The sequence below is a fragment of the Muscardinus avellanarius genome (genome assembly GCF_963383645.1).
Source record: "Muscardinus avellanarius genome assembly, chromosome: 5".
Taxonomy (NCBI): Eukaryota; Metazoa; Chordata; class Mammalia; order Rodentia; family Gliridae; genus Muscardinus; species Muscardinus avellanarius.
The window spans coordinates 135,633,604-135,658,230 of NC_137790.1; the positions used below are offsets into that span (position 1 = coordinate 135,633,604).

A 24,627-nucleotide genomic window follows, 5' to 3' on the forward strand; every position below is an offset into this window, starting at 1 on the left:
TCTTTGACTCTTCTGACAGCTGGGGAGGCTGGTCCCAGCACCGAGCAACCCTCCCTTTCCCCCTCGTCACCACTTCACAGCACTAATAACGATCATAATGACACACCAAATTTACATAATACACTTCTCTGAAGACACTTCCACGGCGGCTGTAGAAACTCATCTCCATGATTATTAAAATGCCTGCCAGGTGGGTCTGAAGAAGCCGAGGCAAAGGCACCCCTGTGGCAGAGCTGGGAATGGAGGCCCAGAGAGGCGCCAGGCCTCCTAAAATCCCTCAGCAGCCGATCCTGAAGCTGGCATCTTTGAACCTCAGCACAAGGCCAGCCAGGCTTCCTGGGCCTCCTACTGCAGGTCTGGAGTCAGAGTCGGAGTGGAAGTCCTTGCTAAGAAGATAAAAGGCCCCAGATTAATGCATACCCCATCTCAGTCACAGGTTCTTCTTGAAAGAGCAGGCCAGGCAGGCTGGCAGCAAGGGAAAGAGAGTCCAGAATCAAAAACTAAGCATTAGCCTTCACTCTCAGTCCTTCCCAGGACTCGTTTGTTCTGTTAACTCCAAAATACTACCTGAGATTTCAGACAGGTCATAGTCTCCCGCTCCAGGGCTGTAACTGAACCTTTCTCTTTTCTTTTTCTTTCTTTCTTGCTTTCTTTCTTCCTTTCTTTCTTCCTTCCTTCCTTTATTCTTTTTTGCAGTACTAGAGATTGAATCCAGGAGCATTCTACATCCAAGCTCCACTCCCTATTTGTATCCTTTATTTTGAAACAGGGTCACTGAGTTGCGGGTGACCTCCTCTAAGTAGCTGAGGCTGGCCACGAACCTGTGATCTTCTGTTTCAGCTTCCCAAGTACTGGCGTTACAAGCTTGGGCCACCACGCCCAGCTTGTACATAACCTTTTTGATGCAGCTATTGGATGGAAGTTGCAGCAAGAAGACTCTTCCTTTACATCTTGCCCACCATGAAAGGTGGGACCGTCACAAAACTGTAAGCCATCCACTCGATATGATTAAGGGCGGTTTTGTTTCTGGCACCGAGAGCTCCTGATTATAGCATTACACTCTGGTGGGGGCTGAATAAAAGTGATTTGAGGAGGTTTACATCTCCCAGGAGAGGAAGGGAGCACTCATTTGCATTTATAAAGCATATTGAGAGTTCTGGCAGAAAGTTATGGTAGAAGCACAATTAAATATTTACCATCGCTTCTGCTCTCGAACAGTGGCATGGGGACCAGACCAGCTGGAAGGGCATGTGTTGCTGTCAGATCCAGAGATGCCTGCGGGGGACATAGCTCTGGGCCCCACGCCCACAGCCTGGGCTCTCTCCTCTGAGAACACTTACTCACTGCCCAAGAGGGGGAAGCCAGGAAGGGCAGAGAGTGCTGTGTGGACATACACCCACTTAGTGGAGATGTGACCTTGCCCATGTCATGCAACCACTCTCTACCTTTTTATCTGTTTCTCTTTCTCTGCCTCCTCATCTGCAGAATGGGGCTATTGCTGGCTAGTGGGCAGGATTATGGGGCAAGGGAGGCTGAGTGAGATAAAGCCCTGCACAACAATGCGGTTGGTGTTACCATAGTGATGACCTCATCGCTCTAAGCTCCAGTTTCCTTCTTCAGGAAAAGAATCCGATGACCTGCTATCTATATGATACGGATAAGATTGGAAACCCGGAAGAGTCTGACAATATTAGATACCTGATCTACCGTCTTTCTCAAATTGTTGGCAAGACCTAGGGAGCAATACAGGTTGGGGATGTAGCAATAAGAATTGGTGTGTTGAACTGGAGGAACTAATGGCTTGGTTAAGGGAGAGATAAGGAGCAAAGTTAGACCTGGCATCCTGTCCAAGCTGAGCCCATGTGAAGGAGACTGGAAAACTCAAAGAAATGGATGGAATTCTTCAGCATATGGAAGATAAGCAGGGCTGTCTCAATGGGAGGACTGTGGTTCCTGAATGACAACGGGCAGTATTGGGAAGAACTGGAGTATCTTGGGGAGAGATGGGAGGGGGACAGCAAGGAGAGGGGCAAAGACAGGTCGAAGGGAATGGAGTGGGAGCCATCCCAAACACACAGGAGGATGAGACAGACTTAGCACAAAGGAAGAGGAGGCTGCCGGGCGCAGTGGGCATGCTGTAATCCCCGCGCTTGGGAGGCGGAGACAGGAGGATCGCGCAGGTTCGAAGCCAGCCTCGCGCGCTGGCTAAGGAGACCCTGTTTCCAAATAAAAATGTAAAAATAGGTCTGGGAGTGTAGCCCGGAGGTAGAAGGGCTTCCAGGAACCCCAGTACCACCACCAAAAAAAAAAAAAAAAAAAAAAAACAGGAAGAGGAGGCTGAGAGAGAGGGTCTCTGGCAAGAGCTGGCTTGACTAGCAAGAATTTAAGAAATATGGGGCACATGAAAAACCCAGCAGAGAAAGCCCATTTCCCAGTAGAGAATGCATTCTTCTGTAGGAGCTTCAGTGACTAAGCCCTCACGGCACATCCACCGACCAGTGGGCCACCACCTGGGGGTCCAAGTGCTAGAGCCATGTCTGAGCCCCCATGAAGAAGAAGAAGCAGCTTCTACCTGACTCTGCAAGCAGTTTTTCTTTCTGTCTAGATCAGCACCTTGGACTGGATTGACATTTGGAGAAAATTGGACTCCCATCACAGTGAAAGAGAGATAAATAAACCCTCTTTGTACAGCTTGGCCATTCTTTTTGGAGAGACATTAATTAGACATTCGGCTGATTTATGATGACCTTCCAGGGTGGGGACAATATACAACAGCACAGACACAGAGATGAAATAGAAGCCTCCAGCCACCCCTGAGTGGAGCCTTGGGTGTATTCAACAAGGCAAGCCCTCACAGGAAAGGACCAATGCTACCATGCAATCATTTTCCTGTGTTGTCCTCTAGAGCCTGCAGGACTCCTGTAGCCTGGGAGCCAGACCATGGAGTCCTTCAAAAACCAGGTCCCTAGTAAACCAACACAAGAAGCTGAGAGTTAGCCCTGCTGCAGATACGGCTCGAGGCAGCCCCAACTCCTTCCTCTATGTTTTTAGGGGATCCTTAGAAGACAATTGTAAGTAGTGGTTAAAGAAAAAATAAAGATTCAGGTATCCATTGAACAGAGGGTTTGGGGGTCCTGTGCAGACTTCAGAGATAGGAGAGACTAGATAAACATGCTAGCTCTCAGGAATCTTGCTGCTAACCAGGAAGCAGACATTAACCAAATAACCACGAAATAAATCTCTAACTGTATTCTCAGTAAATAACAGGGGTAATTGAGAGCACTGAATAAAATGGCCAATGTATAGAGCCTGGCAGGCAACTAGCACCTCTTCCCTCCTTTCTCCAGCCCCTGCTTGTTGAAAGCGCAGGGATCATCACACACACACACACACACACACACACACACACACACACACGCCCCACCTCTTTTCCCCTGGAAAGGAATAGAATACATATTAAATGACATCCCCAGCGTGAGCTAGGAGACAAGAATGAGGACATCCAGGCCTGACTTCTGCCTTTTCTAAGAGTCTCCCCATTGCCTGGCCCCACACACCCTGCTCCCTGGAAAGCCAGCCCTGTTGGCACAGTGCTCTCAGATGTTGCCCACCTGGCCCATCAAATGATATGCTGCCTTCTCTGTCCTTCATCCTGCAGCGGGGTTCCAGCACCAAAGGTGTCTAACTTCACAGTCCGCCCAGACCTCCTGCTGCCAGTACGGGCTGGTCTCCCTGTGACCTCCTCTTTGACACTCTGAAGTGGCCTCAAGGGCTGGGGAAGGCAGGGGCTCTGCTGGCTCTGGGTTTGGGGATGGGGATGGGGCTGGTCTACTGTAAACTATTAAATGCACCAGCCAGAAGTGGTGGGCGCCCGGGCAACAGGTCCAAGTGTAAAAATGTTCCAGGTAAACCTTCCACAACCCATCGCCCATGTATTCACCCTCTTGTGGATCTTCTCTCTAGTTCATTTCTGTTCTTCTTCCTTCTCTTCCTCCTCTTCCCTCGCCCTTTTCTCCTCTGCCTCTCCTCCTCCACACTGACCCCCTTCCCAATTTTCCTATCACCCTTCCCTAGAGCCCAGGTGCAAAACCCCAGAGGGATTTCCTTTTGAGTTTTTCCTTTCCCTTGGGTTCTTATCAAATCATTCACAAACTCCAGGGCTTCTTTCTTTACATATCTTTTTTAGCCATGTACTCCTTTCTACCCCCAGCAACATATCTTAGTCCAGAGCTTCATCCCTGCGTACTGGCATCCCAGTAAGCATCTCCTAAGTGGTGTCCAGAGCCCCCTTCTGCATTCCTTCCCACAGAGCAGCCAACCATGTCTTCTGTGCCCAGGTCCATCATTAAATTGGGGCAAAGTAGCACAGTCCCACTGATAGAACCTCAGTCATTTCTGGCCACCGGGTGACTTGACTCCCAGGGACATATCCAAAGGAAACACTTCCAAAGGAAAAGGGAGAGGGGGGCCCTAGATCACAAAGATGTTAATTAGAATAGAGGAAAAAGTGGTGCTAGCTCATCCATTGGGGAAGGAAGGCATACAGGACAGCCCATCCACACACCGGTGTGTTATGAAGACCATCAGTGTATGGAATGATGGAGCAGGACACAGCTGACCATCAGTGTATGGAATGATGGAGCAGGTGCCACTGATGAGACCCAAGATGGCGTCTTGACCAAGGGACAGAGTATTAACAGGAAAGAGATGAGGAAGGCGGGCAGAATATCTGCCAGAATGGGATGCCCAGTCATGATGGGGCCTCCTTAACATTATACTGTTTAATGAGACCCAAATTCAAAAGTATGAATTGAACCTAACTTCTAAAAAAACACCTCTTTCATCACTTATTTCCTACTTTATGATCATCTAAGGCTCTCCACTGACTGGAAGACGTGCCACCAACAGCTAACCTTCGAGGACCCTCTAAAGGCAGATACTTCCTCCAAAAGCATCTTCAGTTCCCAAAGGAAATTCCCTTCCTCCAGCTCCTCATTTTTATTCCTGTTGTTCCTTCTGGTGGAATATCCTCCTCCTCTCCATCTGCTGAAATCTCAGATTTGGGGACTCTCTAGACCTACCCGCATGGAGGACTTCCCTCCTCCGAAAAGCTTCTACTATCTGAATGTTTGGTTTTAGTTACTGCATTCTTTGTCCTTAACAGCAATCTAAGTACCTCGAGAGGACAGAGATATGACTTCTCTCCCAGAGAGCTTGGTCAGATGCCTCCTACAACATACATGGTCACTAAACCCTGCAGACCTCATTCTAGTCCCAGATCCACAGCTGATGAGCAAATTGAGTCACGCCTGCGTGTTACTGTCCTCATCTGTAACCAGGCAGAGGCTGTCCCTCCCACATCTACTGTGAGCCAACGGGGCCACGCTCAGGGAAGCATTCCATGTTTCTCAAGAACACTCATTTGACTAGTACTTATTTACAGTCTCCACCAAGTGTAAAATGCTAGGCAAGTGAAAGCTATTTTATACACTGCCACTGACTGATGGGTGGTAAGCAGCCGACGAGGAAGAGAAAGAGGCCCTCTCTGTAAACTGAATGAGCCAATCCAACCCAGCTGCTGGATGACTGACTGAGTGAGTGAGTCTGAACAAGCATTTAAATGATAAATACAAACTGTGAAATTTTCTCTTTTAAAGAACATACAGATCAGCACAGCCCTCCCTACCACACCCTTCTCCTTCTGTTTCTTTAATGTTCCAAGGTGCAATTAATTATGGTAAACAGAAAGAAGCCACAGCTTAGATGGGTCACAGCACAGAAATGTGCCTCAAGGGGTTGGGGCAGGCTCCAGATCTGGTCTGGGTTCCTGTGTGAAGCACAGCTCATGAACAAGCAGGAAGGCTCAGAGGCATGGTTCTGATTTCCCTTTTCCAAGGACTTCTATGCCAGCCTCCCAGGGAGGCTGATCAAGTGCATGGACATTTAAAAGTCTGTACAGTGTGGAGAGCAGAAACAGTTGGGTATAAGCTTCAGAAGGGCTGTTTCTCTGGCTAGCCCAGCCTTGGACTTAGTGCGGGTCTTATGAAGGTCCCGCTCCTCTCTGGCTCAGAGGATCGCCTTTATCACCTAGCTCTTAGGATAGTATCTGACAAACATAGCGAGCAGCTACAGGGAACCTTTGGAGCCAGGGTGACCCTCGGCCTCCTGGGTCCCAGGTCTGGCTTGGACTCATGCTGACTCAGGAGTGTGTACACTTGTACTCTGTATGAGCTTCTCACTAGTAAAATATGGAGCTGACAGACTGCAGGAGGTGTGTCAACAGGAGCCTGGCAGGTGTAGGGAGTGATAGGCAGGGATGCATTTTTCCTAGAACTGCCAGAACAAAGCACCACACACTGGATGGCTTAAAACAATAGAAATTTTTAAAAAAATAGAAAGTTATTACCACACCATTTCTGGAGGCTTTTAAAAGTCCAAAATTAAGATGCGGGGAAGCCGGGCATGGTGGCACACGCTTGTAATCCCAGCATTCAGGAGGCTGAGATGGGAAAATCGAGGTTCAAGGAAAGCCTCAGTTATTTAGGGAGGTCCTTTGCAACTCAGTGAGACCCTGTTTCAAAATAAAGAATAAAATATTGGCTGGGGGTATCGCCCAGAGGTAGAATGCCCCAGTACCACAAAAAATAAAATAAAATAAAATAAAAAAGATGTGGGAAGCACCATGTGTCCTGTGGAACCTATAAGAATTGTGGTTTTTTTCTTGCTTTGCCAATTTTCAAGTGGTTTGCTGGCGACCTTTGGTGTTATCTGGTCTCTAGGTACATAACTTCAACTTGCCTTGATTGTCACCCAACGTTCACCCTTAAGTGTCTCGATCTTCCCACGGCACAACCATTGGGCGCAAATCATATCGGGTCAGGAGTTAAGATCGCTTCATCTTATCTACTACCTACAGGAACTCCATTTCCAAATAAGGTCACATTGGGAGGGACCAGGAGTTAGAACTTCAACAAGTCTTTTACTTGAGAGGGGGGTGGGAATGCAACTGAACCCATAACAGGAGGGTTAGGATGCCTAGAAATAAGGCTGCTGGATTCCTCCCAGCAAAGACCTGGGCCCTGTGATGAGTGTTTGGGGACACAGATGCAAAGGCGGCTGGGTGCTTGCTTCAAGGCCACCCTTTCTAGCAGACAGGGGAAGTTCTGGGTTCCTCCAGACCCACTCTCTGCTCTCTTCTGTCCCAGGAGGTAGACTTTTGGAGACCGCATCAACCAGGCCCCTGTCAGCAGGAGCCTGGGGGTTCAGGGAGTGACAGGCAGGGTGTAAATTTCCAGCTCCTCTTTCTGAGCCACAGAGGTCGGAGGGACTCTCCAACAGCCGCTGCCTTTGTCTGCTTCTGAGAACACGGCTCTCTCCCCGTCCTTCAGACTCAGGGATGGTAAAAGCTCATATGCCATTGCTGGCCCCCAAGTGTCTTGTCATTTTTGTTGCCTGACTTAAACTCTGTGCAAACCTTTGTAAACAGTCCCTTCATTAATCTCCCCTCAATCACCTCTTTCGACGGCACCATCTGTTTTTGCCAAGCCCCCGACAGTACTCAGGGCTTAAATGAGTAGCCCACATCAGGCAACAGCCACATCTCTGATACTCTCCCTGCCCACTGAGACCTGTAGCCCTCTACACAAGGAGGCAGCCACATGTCAGTGTGGCTAAGTCCAGGTCACACGGAGCTTGGGTGCAACAGACCTGGGTGGGGCTTAACTCCACCACTGTCTGTCTAGCTGTACAACCTGAAGAAAATTACTCAGACCCTGATGGTGTTCAGCCATCCATTAAATGAGAATAGTAATGTCCACTTTGCAAAGTGATTGAGGGAAACCAATGAAATGTGAGTCACCAAGTACTGCTTGCAGCTTCGGAGAAAGGCCACTTAGTCTGCAAAGAACAGTCACTGTTACGTTTCCACTGCTATAGGCCACGTCCTGGGAATAGAACATCTCAAGGTCCAAGGTTTTTAGTTAATCCCTGAGAGGGTGGACCAGCTTTGGAGTTCCCAATCCTTTAGACTGCTCTGTAGGATGGGCTTCAGCTCCAGCCAGCCCTGGCTCCAAAACCAGCGACGTAGTAACCAGGCACGTATGATAGAGAAAGCACACTCTGCCCTCTAGCCACACTTTAACTTCTCCTGGGCAACCCTGTCCAGCTCTAGACATAGACTTGGCGTAGCCTTCCGCTGCAGCCTTTGCAAGACCCTTTCCTGCTGGCCATTCATGAAGATGAGAGAGGCCTTGCATGGCGCCACCTGGATCTAGTGGGAAAGACCACCAACGAGGAGTCAAATAGCCATGTATTCTGCACCCCACACTGACACACTGAGGCACAGGAACAGTATTGGAGCTTTATTGGGATTTAATGTCTACCTCTGTGCCCTGGGGCATAGGCAGCACACAAGAGGCCAACGGTAAGAGAACTCTGGCCCCTGGCTCTGCTCTGAAGGAACAAGGTCGCATTGCAGATACAGCGCTCTCGAAGGCACCTGCTAGCATCCTGCACCCTCCTCTGCAGCTGGGAGGGCAGTAGTGTCTGTGGTCTCCCGCACCACAGAGGACCCATGGCTTGTCCTGTCCACAGTGCAGCCGCTCTCAGCATCCTTGGCTCAGTAAAGCACAAGTCCCTCAGTCAGGCACTTACGGCAGAAAAATACTGTTGAAGAATCACTGGTTCGGGAGGAAGAGGGCTAGAGTGTAGCCCCTCTCCTGTCTTTTGTCTCTTGTGCCAATAGAATGTCCCTTTTGAGGGAGGCAAATAAGAATTTAAAATAAGAGTCTTTGCTGGGCACAATTGGGCATGTCTATAATCCCAGTACTTGGGAGGCAGAGACAGAAGGATCGCAGTTTCGAGGCCAGCACATGGTAACTTCCTGAGACCCTGTTTTAAAATAAAAAATAAAATAGGGCTGGAGGTGTAGCTCAGAGGTACAGCACCCTCTGTTCCAGGTTCAACTCCCAGTACCACCAAAACCACAAAAATATGAAAAAAAAACACACACAAAGCCTTCCTTTGTATCCATAGCCTTTGGGAAGGAAATGGGAAAGCAACTCCATTGTCCCTTTGAGTTTTTCCAAAGAGCCAAAAGCAGGGACGAGCTGGCAGGAGAGCATCTGTCTGCCATACCGCCAACCGCCCTGGTGCCTGGGGACCACCATGCATTCTTTATAGGAAAGCGATCGCAACCGTATTCTCCCCTGGTACCCTGACATTAGGTGGGAGCCCAGCGCACAGCCCAGCCTCATGAAAGTTACACCTCCCACGTCCCAGGTAACCCTTAGCAAAACTTCCCTCTCCGTGTGGCTCATCGATGGAAGAGCGCCCTGTAGATCCCAGGACTGAACGCTGCTCTCTAAGAAGAGGTCCCCAGCAAGCTAGACCAAGCACAGAAATGAGGAGAATGGGTGGAAGATCAAAAGCTTTCCATTGGAGGTACAAATATCCAACATGGCCACAGATCTATGACCCTCTTTTCCTTCTATCTCGACTCTTTTTCCAGTTCAGATATCTGTATCCCTCGCCCTCTAAGCTGGTCAGATACCTCTCAGGTTCACATGTGTCCTTCCTACATCTGAAAATATACGGCAGCCAGAGGACGCAGAAGAAGGCTGGGTCTCACCACCCAGGTTAGGGCTCTCTAGACCTTTGGCGCACCAAACACCTACAGGCAGAAGCCAACTGGCCAGGCCATTTCAGCAGGCACAGGTAGGGCAGATCTTGGAGGCTGTCCTCCCAGACATCACCCACTTTTATCTCAAAATAAAAATAAAATAGTGCTGGAGGTGTAGCTCAGAGGCACCAAGTGCTGGTGGGCACTGGTCCCAACCTGGAGCTAAATTCCTTCCCAGGCCTTACTGTCTCCTAACCCATATTCTTCCAGATACAAGGAAGGCCTAGCTTTCCACCCAATCCAGCAGGATAGAGAGCTAGGCCAGGGACAGGGAAAGAGAGAGGGATGCCAGGGCCCAGAGACATCGTTTAGATCAATGCCCGGCATGCCAATGACGCAGGCCTGGCCAGAAGCCCGCTGAGGCTTAGGACTCCACCTATGCACATTTATCTGCAAAGAGTCAAAGATCTATCAAAATTTAGGAGCCTGGCATTTTCTAGTCTTCCAGTGCCATGCGTTCTAAGGAAGATTAAATCGGCTGGCCTCAACCACTCTGACAGACCAATGAGTTGGCGTCGATGGCACACGGGTAAGGGCCATACATAATCAACCTGCTCCCTCCTGCTCCTCATGGGCGTGCTGAGGAAAGGGCTCTCACTACCCAGGGGACGCGGGCACCCAGGGGCATCAATCACCCTGGAGAAGAGCAGGGAGGAGAGCCCATACGCCCATGCAAAATGACTCTCTGCAGCCCTAATGAAGGCCCGCGATGGATGGCGGCCCGGGCTCGTTAATCAGAAGGAACATACCGCTGCTGTCTGCCTCCCCCTGCCAGGCCCTCCTGGGCCCTCGGCCCTGATTGATCTGTGGTGCCATAACTTTCAGATGGCACTGGCTCTAGGCTGTGTCCCCAAACTTCTGCCAGCACCAGAGAGGGCCAGGGGCCCCGGTGGGATGGCTGTGGTGTGAGCTTGGGGACATGTCAAGTGAAAGCAACCAGTCAGAAGGAGAAGGAATAGGGGCTGGCCAGGCAGACCCTCAACTTCTCCTGGACATATCCCAGGTCCAAATGGTACTCATGATATCCCAGGGACCTTCAGATCAGCAGCAGTAACTGGGGGCTGTCACACCAAGGGCCTGACACTGGCTGCTGACTCATCTTCCCCCAGTGTCCACAGCCATCGCTGATCCGTGGCACTGGTTGACCTCTTTATCCCCTGACTCCACCCCACCATTGCCTCCAGCCCTCTATGCCCAAACTGTGGTCCCTCTCACCAGCTCTGGGAAGGATTCCTCCCCTCTGTAAATTGTAGCCCACCTCCCGTAGGCAAGCTCAGCCCATCTCTGAGTGGGCTGTGTTCCACGATACCTTCTCTGTGGCTTCCTGTAAGCTTGGAGAGGTCAGTGCCAGTGCCTAGATGCTCTTTGATACCCCCCCACCCAGCACCTTACATGCAGCCAGGCACCACCCACCAACGCCCAGCTGACAATGGGCCATTGTTGCTGTGGGAACTAGGCCCTTGAACGCAGACTTCAAGGCTGCAGGAAGAGGCCCAGTGACTCAGTTACTCTTCTTGAAGAGCAACTTCAAGCCATCCCATCCCTGAACCGAGTACAGTCTCACGTCTCAGCACAGGGCCCTGTCACTCTCAGCTTTGTCTCCCATCTCGCTGGTCCACGGGGTTGGTTCTGAACTGTCAGCAATGGCCCACGTGGCCTGGATCCACCCCTCATCCTACCGTACCACAGGACCACTGTCAAGGGTACAGGGGAGCAAGGGGTGGTGGTGATGAGGGCCATGGGCCATCAAGAGCCAGGATCACGCAGAGCATCCCAGTGCCGTGTGGCTGCTCCTGGCTGTGAGGTCATAGTTCTGGCTGCATCTGGGTGTAATTGTGGGGAGTTCTGGGTGAGGCCCAAGGCCCCTTCACTGTGCCTCCCATCTCCAGAAAGAGACCTTCAACCATTCTACCCTTCTTTGTCGGGGAAAGCATGTCCAGTCCTGCCTTTCGCTCAGGTTCCTGAGGGCTCTCTGGTACCCCCAGCTCTCTGAAAAGAGCCCTGGGAAAATTTCTATTACTGCTTCTTGATCAATAGCATTGACCAGCTTCTGGCCTTCAGCATTTCCTAAGACCTCAGATAGTCTCGATACCAGAAATGTCCTCCCCACGAGGCCCGCAAAGCTCTCTCAGTGCGTGCCTTTGTGCAGGAATGTCTTCGGAGAGATGGGAAAGCCCAGGCAATACTCCCTGGCTGGCCTTAGAGGTTTCCTGCAGGGCTCTTACAGCCAATGGATGGCCACAGAGTCCTGCGGACTCTAAGCTGGGAACACTGACCTGCCCATTGGCAGAGGAAGAGAGGGCAGCGGGAAGCTGGGGGCCTAAGACCTACAGGGTGACAGCTGTCATACTGTCAGAGCTACTTTCAACTTTAGGGGCTGAGTAAATTCCACAGCACAGCCCGAATGCTCCAGGCAGCAGTTTTAGATAGAGAAGATGCTATACAAAGTGGTTCCCACTTAGCCAGCAGCTATAGTGGAATCAGGAGCAGGAAGACCCTCTGTACTCAGGTTTGTCAGAGGGGACAGGCCAGTAACTAGCTGACCACACTGTGTGTCTCTGCCCAGGCCCCTTGGGGTCCTTGAGGTCTGAGATTTGTGCCTGCCCAGGTGGAGGTTGAAGTGTAACTGCTGGCTTCCTACCAACAGGCAGGAAGAAAAACTTGGAAGCCACAGTCTCGTCTTCTATCCTGGAAACTCAAGGCGAGGCTTTCCTCCTCTGGCCTCATGCGCTCCCCACTAGAGAGGAGACAGAGGTTTTGTTGAGAGACTTGAGCCTTGAGGCTCCTTCTTCTTTTCCAGAAGCCAAAAGGAAGGATGGGCTTCAAGAAGAAGGATGCCTGTGGTTGTCTTCCTCCTCAACTGGAAAAAGATTCCATTCAGTGGCTTGAGGACCTGTGCATTTCTTCCAAGTCTTCCTGCTTGGACGTAACAGACTTGGTCCAGGTCCCACCCGTTCCTGCCTGTCCAAATGCAGTGAAGGACGGGGCCGCAGATCCAAGTGCTGACTCCCACTTCAGAACCTTGCAGGGTTTGCTGCAGAGCTCGGCCACCCCTCCACCCCAAGCTTGAGCCCCTGACACAGCACCCTTGGAGCTGCTCCTCTGGTCTCTGCGCACAGACGGCACACACAGCTCCCCGGGGAGACACTGCTTGTTAGTTGGGCCAGCATGTCAGAAAGCTGGCTACTTTAGATTCCCTTTCCTTCCCGACTGTACCTGGGAAAGGGCCCCCTCAGAACCAACATCTCCCCTTTCTCCATGGAAGCCCTCTGGATCAGAAGTGGCCAGGACCACCTGAGTTTTTTCTCTCTCGTGCCTGGCCCCATTAGCACTTCTTCCAGCACCTTCTCTGCACTGTCTTCTATCCGTCTGGCGCCCACCACTGAGCTCGCTGCACTTTGGACAGCATAAGCAGCTATGAGGAAAGGAGCTGTCACCGCCTTGGGTTCCAGGGCCACGGTGTCTGTCTAGGGAGCCCCTGGCACGGTCAGCCTTCCCTCATCCCTCTGGTGCATTTCCTCTGAGCATCCTACTCTCTCTCCAGGAGCAATGGGGCTTCTCAAAACCCAGCTATCTGCAGGACCTAAAGTCTGGATAAGCAGCTCCTCTCCATAGGGTGCCCTCCTCTGCCTCCACAGCCCCTAGCCACGCCTCTCTCCTCCTTCCTCACCCCTCGTTTCCCATTCCCTTCTCTCTTTGTGCTCCTGTTTCTGCTTTAATAGGGTGCTTCTGGGATGAATAGCGTTTTCAGCTCCGGCCAGGAATACATCCGGCTGTTCCCAGCCCCGCCCCGTCCTCATGGCGCGGGGTGTTCTATAGAGAGCTGGACCAGACAATGGGCCCGTGGGTTCACTTGAACACTCACAAAGGCCTCAGTGCCCTCCGTGCAGCGCAGAGTGACAGGCTCAGCGAACAATCCCTTTCCCTTCAGGCTGCCTGCGTGGGATACCGCGGGATCACGGGGCCTCTGGGCAGTGTGGCTGAGCCCTGGGCTCTGGGCCTGAGATGGCGGATGGGAAGCGGCAGTTCCTCTGCCAGTCAGAGTTCTCCAGGCTGCAGAGTCACAGAGGCCGGGCGAGGCCCCACCCCACACATCTACTCCATGGCGCATACACTGAAGCCTCCAAGGTCCCACACCGTGTGTCTGAGAGGATGGGGTTTGCAAAAGTGGAGATGGGCCACGCAGCTCACTGCATGTGGGCTTTCCAAAGCCCAGGCAAAAGTCTGCCCGTAGGTGCATGCTGAGAATGAGTCAAGGATTGAAGTAGAATTAGAATTCCCTGGTGTCCAGGGAATGAGACCTGACTAGGATAATGAAGAGGTGAAAGGGTCTATTTGGCTTATGGTTTTAGAGGCTCGGCCCAAAGGCAGATTAACATGATGTCCCATGACTTTTACAAATTTTTAAATTGAAAGATACAAACAAGTTCTTCTTTTTCTCGTAAGATGTATATTCTCTTTATTTATTTATTTTTCTTAATTCCCATCAGCAGTACTGGCTAGTTTGTTTGGGAAGGAATCTCTCCTTTCTCACACTTCTTACGAGCTACTTGAATGCCTCTACTGTAATGCAATGAAGATAAGCAGCAAACAGCAAAGAAATTGTATCTCTCCTGGCAGGTGCCTTGGTGCCTCTGAGTCAAGTTTACATCTCAGCAAAATGACACGGACCTTCACCCTACAACACTCAAATCTCAGGGTTCAGTCTTGGAGGTGCCAGAGACAATTGAGCTGTGTTTTCTTTCTGCTTCGCCAAGTGCCTTGTGCTTGCCTGCCCTTACTTTGGAAACATGTTGCAAATCTTTATGTACCAGCAGAGGAAAACACATGCCTGCCTCCTTTGGAGGACCCTGTACCTAGTCAGCCATGATGTAGCTAAGACAGCACGGGGGCTGGAAGTGAAAGATAACAATTCTAATCCCAATCCCTCGTGTGGGTGCAGCAGTGTGGTCCCCGACAGCCCACAGGACCTCTCTGAGCCCGGGATTTCCCATCAGTAACATGGATACAACATACCTGTTTCCTGAGGTCATATGAAAACCAAGTGAAATACCTTTTTTAGGAAATGTTTAGCATTGTACCTGGCCCTCATAGAGTCACCTATCAAAGTTACCTCTTATTTCTAAATAGTTAAATAAAAAAATTAAGACTTTTGATATGCTTTTGATAAAGTTCTCCTGTCTAGCCCTTAGAGTTTAAGAAATGTTTTTATATGTGTTCTTGTATCATCTGAAGACCATTAAGAGAGAGGCCCTACTGCTTGAGATCTTATTAAACAAACTGGATAGAATCTCACCAATCGAATAAGGGGTTGGCTGACATTTCTTAGGTCTCTAGGGATGGTGGTGCCATCTTGGCTGGGAAGAAGCAGAGACCCGGGGGATGTTCCCCAGGCCAGCCCAGGAACACACCTCGTAGGTGGCCTTAGTTTACCACTGGCCCCTGGTGGCTGTAATGGTCCACACTGGTGGTCAGCAGGCTTTATGTTTTAGGCTTTGTGAGTTGTAAGGTCTTGTTTGAGCTTAGCTCTGTGAATGCCACTTTAGCATGCACACAGAACAGCCCAGGGCTCTGGCCTGGACAAATGTCCCCAAAGAATCTGCTCTTGATATTTAAATTGGGCAGTGTGTGTGTGTGTGTGTGTGTGTGTGTGTGTGTGTGTGTGTTTTACTGGGGGTAGAATCCAGGGGCATTCAACCTCTAAGCTATACTCTCAGCCCCATTTTATTTCTTTATTTTGAAACAGGGTCTCACTAACTTTGCAGAAGGCCTCACTAAGTTGCTGAGGCTGGCTGAAACCTGCAATCCTCCTTTCTCATCCTCCCAAATACTGGGATTTCAAGTGTGCACCACCACGCCCAGCTTAATTTGGGTAATTTTTTGATCAACTAATTCACTCTTTTATTGCACAGTGATAAAATACCCTTACCCCTTTGGGCATAACTACAAACCTCCACAAAAGCCTGTGTGACTTCCAGAAAAAAACAGAAAGCTACCAGCCGGGACCCTAGGGAGAGTCAGTAAATAAAAACAAAGTTAAATCAATTTCATATTCACAAGCCATCTAAGCAAAGCCTGCCCACAGAAGATGACTAGCCTCATTTGGGCTCTAATGCTGTTCTCTTGAGCTATCTGGCTTCAGCCAGGTTCAAACGGCACTTTGAGTCAATCCTAAAGGGTATAAAGGGAAACAAGAGAAACACAGCGAACAACAGCCTCTTTTGCCACTAATGAATTTGCAGAACACATGTAATTAGTGTGTGTGTCAGCCGGGGGTCTGCAGACTTGGCACACTGATGGAGATGGGTCATTGTGGAAGCACTCACACGGCCCATGGCCCCTGGGCTCAGGGAAGGGTCCGAGCTGTTCTGATGAGAACCACCGATCAGAGGCACAACCAAGGGCGGTAAAGGCAATACAGCACAACCAGGTGGCAGTGGAATACAGCTTGCAGATGGGCAAAGGGGGCTTCAGAAGGGCAACCAACAATAAGATGCTCAATCTGAACAGTACACGGGCTGCCTAGGATCGGATCGTAGGGGAAGAAGCAAGAACCGCCCGGGAATCATGAAAAACTGCAAGCCTACAGGGCAGCTGAGGGAGGATCGCCATCGCAAGGCCCTCAGTCGGCCCACTGAGGGGCGCTAACTCCCAAACTCCTGCAGTGGAAGCTCACAGGTCCACAAACGTGCATCTCGAGGGAAAATAGGCGGTCACATTTGTTAACACCCAACTCGCACAGGTAATTAAACCAACGTCCTTATTGCAAAATGCTGTGGAATGAGGCTAAGAGGGTGATCGGACATCTGAGGCCTCAGGGACAAGGACAGTCCTCAGTGGCTGCCCCTGGGGCAATGATCTGACTACCCAGGAGAGGGACAGGAAGTGGACAGAGTCACCTGAGACGATACAGGGCCGGCTGGTGTCTGCTGTCAGAACAAAGTCCTGGCCCATTCAGCCAGAACTGTGAGAGGCCACCAGCCACCTGCATGCTCTCTGCTCTCTCTCTCTCTCTCTCTCCCTCCCTCCCTCCCTCCCTCCCCTTTTTCTTTAGGTTTTCATATCTTTGTACCCATGCAGAGCACCTTTCCCCAGCAGGCATTCTCTAAGCATGGGCTGAACTGATGGATAATAAATCATCACCATCTTCATGGGAGGTGACTGGAGAATCCACAATCAGCTTGGTAAGCCAGTGGCCTGCACAAACTCATGGAGCTAATGTGTAAGCTTCCTGGAGCCTCCCGGGGCTCCCTCGGCCTGTACCCCTAAGAGCTCTGAAGAGGAAAGTTCAGGAAGCCTGACATGTCCAGTGGCTGCCTACCCTCCTTTACCTACAACTCAGGAGTGTCTGCAAGGGACACTGTGCAGGGATGGGATCATGATGTTCTTATCAGAAAATGAAGTAGACCCTTCGGAAGGTCTAGCCTCCACCTCCACGTGGCCGGAGGGGCTGCCTTGTGCTATGGCACCATGCCTTGTTGCTTTGCTTCTGCAGACCCTGCTCCCACAGAGGTCATTTGTCTCCCAAATGCAACCCCGGGACTGGGCACTCTGCCACCTGGTGCAAAGCCTTCGCTCCCCCTCTTCAACCCCAAGGCCCCTGTTTAAAGCAGAAAAGAGGAAGCGCTAGGCACGGCCGATCTAAACAAGAGCACTTTTGCCGAAAACAGACCTGTTTCACTAGCTAAGCTGGAGAGAATTGGATAAACACTATATTTAGATGCTCTGAAGCAATTTTAAAAGTTGACGTTTCCTAAATTACAGTCAGATGTCTCCCCCGGCTCTGCGATCAGCTCAGCCTTAGAATTTGCTTCCTCACTCCCATTCTTGCCGTATACAAGAGACTGGCTTCAGTGGGAGTGTCAAAACCTCCCTGCCTCAGCCCCCTAGGGAGGAGGTCTTTCTACCAACCTTGACTCCCCTCCCAGGAAAAAGCCAGCCACCCCCGGCTCAGCAAGTGCTCAGGCCCAACCACTCTGCTCCAATGGGCTTCTGGGAAATGCCCCCCCCCCACTGAGGGGGCTCCCCTGCCACACTCCCCCCAATCCCGTGGGCCACAGCGCTGCTGGCCCAGGCTGACCCCCGCCCACAGGGCTCCCCTCTGCTCCCCCACCAGCAGCTGCTTTTTCTCAGGCACTGCCTCAGCAAGATAAAAGGGACTATGTCCCTTACACAGAAGAGAATATTTTGAACGGAGAATTAACAGCAAATTAAACTGGTTTCATTGTACTCATTCATGCGCAAAATGAGTGTGGGTGTTAAACTAAGAGAAACCAAGCAGGCGATGTGTGGTGATAATCAGAGGGCAGACTCCAGCCCCCTCAAGGAAGTGATCCTAAGGGGAGGGTCGTGCTGGTCAGGAGCACTGCCTCCTCTCCCACCCTGAGCATCCTCTCCAGGGCTGGCCGATCACTGGGCTCCTCAGGCCAGCAGCAGAGGGACCGTCATAAGTAGTCACTATCCCCTAGAAATGCCCGGGGTACGGGTCCCTCTGAAGAACCATGCTGGCTCCCAGAGCAGCTGCCTGTGCCGCCCCACAGGCACAATCAAAACTGTTACAGCAGCCACCAATTATGGCCCACAATCCTCCAGGCCCCTTCCTTCTGTGCGCTTTTGACTGCGGTAAGGTCTCGGCGGAACCGCTCAGCGTCCCCAAGTAACACCAGCGTCCGCGGCCTCCTGTGGAGTCAACAGGACCCCGGGTTAGCAGCAACACAGCGGCAACCAGCTTTAGAACACGGAGCAATTTTCAACAACCTCACAGATCTCTTTCCTTGCAGCTAGGCCTGGTACATCTATTGTCCCTGATTACCGTCTCTGCTGGGTACCAGATCCCCTTCTTTTACAGTGTCCCTTTTATAGGAGACCTCTCACCCTAGAATAAAACTTGGTACAGGTATGCATGACAGTTTGAGCTGGATTTATTTATTTATTTAATTTATTTATTTGTTGGTGGTACTGGGGTTCCTGGAAGCCCTTCTACCTCCGGGCTACACTCCCAGACCTATTTTTACATTTTTATTTGGAAACAGGGTCTCCTAAGCCAGCGCGCACGGCTGGCTTTGAACCTGCGCGATCCTCCTGTCTCTGCCTCCCAAGCGTGGGGATTACAAGCGTGCGCCACCACGCCCGGCCTATTCAATTTTTTTTAATTAAAGAATCTTTAGAAATACTGAATATGCAAAATGGATCCTGGTGTCATTCTGTAAGGGTCACGATCAATGTCGTGTGTCCCAGGAGAAGCCTCTAAGAGCCACCTGCGGGAGGGCAGCGGGTCACCCTCACTAGGTTGACTTCCAGCGTTGTCTACATTACAGCCCACCGATGCCTACTACAGAATGCTAATAGGTTCTGTTCTTTGGTTTAGGCCAAACTGACGCTCACAAAAATGGAATGAGCAATTTTCAAAGATTCCTGGAGGGGGTGGGAAACATACAAGTTGAACCGTTCAAATACCACACACATAAATAAAGCTCGTGAGCCTGAGGCTGCCGACACTACGCTTACCCTACCCACAGCAATAGCTCTTCATCAGCCACGCAACGAGCTAAAAGCCATGATCGCCTAATCAGATCTGACAGGAAATTGGCAAAAAAGTGAACCAAATAATCAAGGAGACTATTTGAAATATGGATATACATCCACTACCGTTAATGATGAGTTCCTCCTTGAGTGTATATTTTGCCTTGCCGTGCCCGCTAACGAGATTAAGAAGCCATTTTAATCATCGCAAGATATTCTAAAATACTGTTTATTCCATTTTTATCTGATTTTTAATAATTCTGTTTTACTGCCTATATTGAGATACGCAGAATACATTAGCACAGCCTCGCATGCATGTAGTCAATAAAATATATAAATATACAATTAATAAGGCTGGTGCCTGTCCTGGGATCCTGGGGGTTTGGAGACCTCCTCCTGGCTCCCCTCTCTCACCTCTCTGTCTACACCTCTTCCAAGTGTTTTCTCTCTATCCTAATAAGTCCACTGATCTTCATGGGTACACCATGACCCCACGCAGGCTGCAGCGCCTCTCTCCTGGACACCTGCTCCAGCCTCTTAACTATGTCTCACCCCTTTCTTGCAACTCTCAAATCCATCCTCCATCTAAAATGCAAATCCTAAAAATTTTAGATCAGGCCTCCTAACATGCAAATCCCATTAAGTCTGTCTCTCACGCCGAAGCTCTCAACAGCTTCCTGAGGGTCTCACGGGAACTCCAAAGCTCCTCACCCCTCCCCCTCCGCGCTCGCACTCTCAGCAGAGGCACCAATAACAGCTGTGGCTCGGTGCCTATTCCTAACTCGTGTTAAGGGTGTCTTATCCACCCTCTCTTTTAATCTCCAGCCTTCTTTTCAGGGGGAGGTGCACGCAGTGCGTTTACTTCGGAGGTGGGGTTTATAGGGGTTAAGGCGTCTGTCTGAGGTCCTACAGCTCCATCTCGCCCCTGCTGCCCATGCACCCCTTCCCTGACATAGCATCCCCTTGCTCCTCAGAACTGGCCTCCAGCCCACACGGCCTCTCTCACATCCAAATTTTACCCCACGGCTCCCTCTGCCCTGACACCTCATCCTCTTCCCCTCTCTCTCCTCCTGCATGTCTTTGGCTTCAGTTAGGTTCTGCTACCAATGTCAGGTTTTCCCCACCTAGGACACCCACCCATGGCTGCCAAACCAGCAGGTGAGATACCTCTGGGGAATCCTTGTCAAACCAAACCTGTTCAGGCTTTCAGAGCTATCTCTCGGCTTATGGGATATACCAAGGAGTAAGCCACCTAACACCAAAACAAGGGACACAATCTGCAAAACCCAGACTCTGGGAAGCTACTTAGGACACATGACATGGTTTAATCAACAAATCACAGAAAAACACTAGGGAGGGTAGGGAACCTATGGGTTAAAAAAGATGTGAGGGATAAATCGACCCAGTTCACAGGTAGATCTTGTTTGGGTTCTGATTTAAATAAATCAACTGGAGAAACTTTTATGATAAGTGCTGGAGAACCTAAACACTGTCTGAATATTTGATAATACTAATGGATTAGTGGGTTTAAAAAAATAGGTGATAATAGTATTGTGGCTATGTTAAAGAAGGAAAATGTGGACATACTTATCTATGTAAAAATATTTAAATTATGTTCATTAAATTTATGATAAGATAAAAAAACAAAGCTTTATCTGAGCATGGTGGTACATGCCTGTAATTTCAGGATTTGGGAGGCTAAGACAGAAGAATCACAGATTCAAGGCCAGACTCAGCAACATAGCAAGACCCCCAGCAACTTAGCGAGACTCTGTTCCAAAGTAAAAAATAAAAATAGGCTGGGGATGTGGGAGTATAGCTTGGAGGTAGAATGCCCCTGGGTTTAGTCACCAGTACAGGAAGGAAGGAAGGAAGGAAGGAAGGAAGGAAGGAAGGAAGACAGGAAGGCAGGCAGACAGGCTGACTTTGAAAAAAATTCCTTACTCAAGTCTCCATGTATAAATAATATACTTGTGTGAACTCTTACAGAATCCCTATTAGTAGGTTTTTTTTTTAAAAAATGTGATAATAGTATTGTGGCTATGTTAAAGAATAAAAATGTGGACATATTTACTTTATCTATATAAAAATATTTAAATTATGTTCATTAAATTTATAAGATAAAAAACCAATTTCTCATTAGACCAATCACTATGCTTCTGAACAATGATTTCATTAACATTATTCTTCCCCCATGCAAATATAAGCTATGTGAAGATAGAAATATGTCAGTGAGCTGTGTCCTTCCAGCACATATGCAAACACATTCACAACCACACATACATCCATGCCCACTTTACACACACAACCACACCCACACACAAACACACAGCCCACACACACTTGCCATCATTTTCCTGGCTGCTCCTTGCCATCATATTCCTGTATGTTCCTACCCATCTTTCTGCTGAAGTTGGCCTCTACCTTGGACCTTTAGTCCAAGCAGGAGGTTTGGAGGAAGAGGCCCCATGACATCCTGGGAGCCTGCAGACTTGTTACATCAGATGCATGCTTGAAATAGCCTGGTTTCTCAGGCTCAAGGTCCTTCCCTCCATCCACCCACACACTCACCGCCATCATCATGGTCTTCTCTAACTACCACTTTGACTCTGCCCCTGCTGGATTCAAAATCCGTCTTAGGGAAACACTTCTATCGGGCTACTCACAACGATTGCATAGGCAATAAGCACATGTGCTGTAGGCCCACGGGGAGGTCTAAAGATGCTCCCAAAGGCCTCAGCTCCTCAACCAGGGTGACCTCTACTTCAGCCACCAAGTATGAATACCGGCCGTGGGCTTCACCTGCACCACGTCACGTGACTCCCACAGCAACCTATGGAATAGGCTTATCAATCACTTTTCTATAGAAGGGGAAACTGAAACGCAACCAGAAGCCCTAGAACATACTGCAGCCAGCACACAATTCTGGCCAAGGTTTTGTCTAGCCCCAGAGTCCATTCTCCAAGGGTAGTTTTATCAGCTTATGTAGCAGCGATACCCATGACCAACCAAGCCCGTCCTGAAATGAACCCCTGGATCCATCGTCTCCACACTTCTCCACAAACTCACCAGGTGTAGACAGAACCTTGAAATAGCTTCTAACCCCCCCCCAACCTGGAAATCTGTTCTCCTCGAGAAGCAACATGTTTTGGATGGTGGGAAACAGAAAGGAACCCAACTTGGTGATAAGCGCTGTCTTTAGAAAGATGTTTGTTCTGCCTTCTGGAGAGGAAAGAGGACATGGGAGGGCTTGACTGGCGTGTAGCACATGGGTAGGAGTGTGCTGGCCAAAGAAGTGTGGAGGTTTCATTGTAGTTAGGAGGACGGCAAGGACAAAGGTGTCTAAGCACGTGAGAACTGGGTGTTTTGAAGGTCAACCAGCTGCCAGTGGAGGGTTTGGCTGTACTGATGAGAGTGAAGGAGTGCCGCAGACCAGCCTCAGCTAGGACCACTCTCTCTCCTCTTCTCTTTTTCCCTCCATCCCTCCTCCTCCTCCTCCTTCTCCCCCTTCCTCCTCTTCCTCCTTTTTCTTTCTCTCTGTCTGTCTGTCTGTCTGTCTAGAACATTCAGCAGAAGCATTCCATAGCCCCCGATCCCCTGAAGCTGAAGATGCTGACAAAGACGAGCTCTGTCCATCAGAAGTCCATGATGTCTGTTGTACTCCTAGCCCCTGGGAAGTGTCCTGGGAGCCCCTCAGATGTGGTGAAGGGCACTCTGAGCTCTCTTCTCTTCTCCACCCCACACACCATACACCGAAGAAGCAAACAAGTTGAGAGCACAAAATAAGTATGCTTTCCTCATCCATTGGAAGATAATCCAGAACTGATATATGGCAGCCTCCGGACCATGACTCTGCTCACCTGCTCCCTGACCATCCTGGTGGACGCACAAGGGCCCACTAGACAGCCCAGAACCAGAGCTCGGTGCCTGGCCAGGCTCCCCAGGGGAACACACTGCATAACCTCACCCAGCAAGGAAGGAAACAAGGCATCAAGGTGCCCCCAGGCCTGGGAGCGGAGCCTCCCTGCGGGCTGGCTCCCCACCCTGAAGGCCTGGAACGTCTCCACTTGGAACTGAAATGACACACACCACACACGAGAGGACAGACATCGCCTTTCTTGAGCAGCCGTCGTTCCTCGATACAAAAACAGACCCCGTACAGACACTGCTCTCCTCTCACAGATGGCGCCGGGAAAACACAAGATCGCTTCCAAACTACAGATTGTGCCGAGGCCCATATCACCTGCTGGCGGGCAGACGCCACCGGCACTTGCCTGGAGTCTCTGGAGCCTCCAGAGAATCCGGACCATCGGGGCTGGCTTGTCACCAAGTGCAGAGAGAAGCTGAAGCTGGGCCAGCTGGGCCGGATTTTAGACGACGGGGTCAGCAGAAAGTGGAGTCCGGCGGAGGCAGGCCTGGGTTCAGGCCATGAGCTCAGCTTCCCCACCCCACTCTGCCAATCAGGATCAAGTGCTTTTTTTCTTTTCCATCTGAAAATAGGGCTGTTGATGAAGCCCACTTACAGGATGTTACCTGGAGTCATGAGATGGTGGGTGTTAGGGCTGGGCATGACTTTGACAAGCAGAGATTAAAAATCACTCAGCCCAGGAGCAGTCACCCCTCAGGCCCACCCTCCACCCAGTCCCAATCCTCACTGCATCCACCCCGCAGCCTCCAGGAGACCACACTGATTTGCCTTCTAGGGATTAATCAGAGAGGCTCCAAGCCACACATACCTAAGGGGATAGTTAGCAGTGAAATGCAAGGAGGTCACAGCCTCGGGCTCCCAAAGGGAAGAGAAGCTGCCTGTGGATGGGGCTTGAAGGCCTCTGCCTTGCTCCTGGCACTGAGAGGCACCAGAGCAGAAAGACACGTCTCCCTATGGGGGCTGCAAACACAGCCCACTTGGGCTGCTGTCCAAAAGCTACCCCCTTCTTCCTTTTGTAGCCTGTCTGAGTTTCCGAGCCATGTGAAGGAGGGTCTGTGATGAGGAAGAAAGGGCCCCAAGGGAGATGTGCCCATTTATCCATCATTTATTCAGGATGTCAGTCAATGGCGCAGAAGAATGAGCGGTGCTGGCAACTTCAGAGTGGGTGGGCGGTGGAGGCCCCCCAGAGGCAATGCCACTCTGAGCTCAGTATGATCAGAGTCTGGAAACACCCACAGGGAAAGCATCCTGGGCAGAGGAAAAGGACAGACCCTGGACTTCCAACTCGCCTGTGGCTGAGCAGCGCCTTACAGGACCTGCATGTGACCGGCCATCCTCGGGTTCTGTGGCCACTGTCCCTGCTCGGGCTCTCCCCTGGGCCCACATGCAGCCGCTCTTTTTCCTCTCTCTTTCCCAGGACAGACATTGCCCATAGACCCAGGCAGTTAGGGTCCACTTATAGATATGCAACCCCTCAAGGCTCCCTGGGACAAATAAA

At 50.4% G+C, this 24,627-nt stretch overlaps 1 protein-coding gene across 2 annotated transcripts in view; it reads right to left on the reverse strand.

Annotated features, from left to right (window-relative positions):
- EPHB1 (EPH receptor B1) overlaps positions 1-24,627 on the reverse strand; it is a gene marked incomplete at both ends in the record, with an annotated part of 441,334 nt that overhangs the window by 312,066 nt on the left and 104,641 nt on the right. The window lies entirely within an intron of this gene.